Raw genomic sequence first — 1,576 nt, forward strand, 5'->3', positions numbered from 1 at the left:
TGGGTGAGTGACTGTGTGAGTGGGTGAGTGACTGTGTGAGTGGGTGAGTGACTGTGTGAGTGGGTGAGTGACTGTGTGAGTGGGTGAGTGACTGTGTAGTGGGGAGTGACTGTGTGAGTGGGTGAGTGACATGTGAGTGGGTGAATGACTGTGTGAGTGGGTGAGTGACTGTGTAAGTGACTGTGTGAGTGACTGTGTGAGTGGGTGAGTGACTGTGTGAGTGGGTGAATGACTGTGTGAGTGGGTGAGTGACTGTGTGAGTGGGTGAGTGACTGTGTGAGTGGGTGAGTGACTGTGTGAGTGGGTGAGTGACTGTGTGAGTGACTGTGTGAGTGGGTGAGTGACTGTGTGAGTGGGTGAGTGACTGTTTGAGTGGGTGAGTGACTGTGTGAGTGACTGTGTGAGTGACTGTGTGAGTGGGTGAGTGACTGTGTGAGTGGGTGAGTGACTGTGTGAGTGGGTGAGTGACTATGTGAGTGGGTGAGTGACTGTGTGAGTGACTGTGTGAGTGACTGTGTGAGTGGGTGAGTGACTGTGTGAGTGGGTGAGTGACTGTGTGAGTGGGTGAGTGACTGTGTGAGTGGGTGAGTGACTGTGTGAGTGGGTGAGTGACTGTGTGAGTGGGTGAGTGACTGTTTGAGTGGGTGAGTGACTGTGTGAGTGACTGTGTGAGTGGGTGAGTGACTGTGTGAGTGGGTGAGTGACTGTTTGAGTGGGTGAGTGACTGTGTGAGTGACTGTGTGAGTGACTGTGTGAGTGGGTGAGTGAATGTGTGAGTGGGTGAGTGACTGTGTGAGTGGGTGAGTGACTATGTGAGTGGGTGTGTGACTGTGAGTGACTGTGTGAGTGACTGTGTGAGTGGGTGAGTGACTGTGTGAGTGGGTGAGTGACTGTGTGAGTGGGTGAGTGACTGTGTGAGTGGGTGAGTGACTGTGCGAGTGGGTGAGTAACTACGTGAGACGGTGAGTGACTGTGTGAGTGGGTGAGTGACTGTGTGAGTGGGTGAGTGACTGTGTGAGTGGGTGAGTGACTGTGTGAGTGGGTGAGTGACTGTGTGAGTGGGTGAGTGACTGAGTGACTGTGTGAGTGACTGTGTGAGTGGGTGAGTGACTGTGTGAGTGGGTGAGTGACTGTTTGAGTGGGTGAGTGACTGTGTGAGTGACTGTGTGAGTGACTGTGTGAGTGGGTGAGTGACTGTGTGAGTGGGTGAGTGACTGTGTGAGTGGGTGAGTGACTATGTGAGTGGGTGAGTGACTGTGTGAGTGACTGTGTGAGTGACTGTGTGAGTGGGTGAGTGACTGTGTGGAGTGGGTGAGTGACTGTGTGAGTGGGTGAGTGACTGTGTGAGTGGGTGAGTGACTGTGCGAGTGGGTGAGTAACTACGTGAGACGGTGAGTGACTGTGTGAGTGGGTGGAGTGACTGTGTGAGGTGGGGAGTGACTGTGTGAGTGGGTGAGTGACTGTGTGAGTGGGTGAGTGACTGTGTGAGTGGGTGAGTGACTGTGTGAGTGGGTGAGTGACTGTGTGAGTGGGTGAGTGACTGTGTGAGTGGGTGAGTGACTGTGTGAGTGGGTGA

Source organism: Lethenteron reissneri, unplaced genomic scaffold (genome assembly GCF_015708825.2).
Source record: "Lethenteron reissneri isolate LAM-NWPU_2019-01 unplaced genomic scaffold, ASM1570882v1 scaffold_1638, whole genome shotgun sequence".
In the NCBI taxonomy this organism is placed as follows: domain Eukaryota; kingdom Metazoa; phylum Chordata; class Hyperoartia; order Petromyzontiformes; family Petromyzontidae; genus Lethenteron; species Lethenteron reissneri.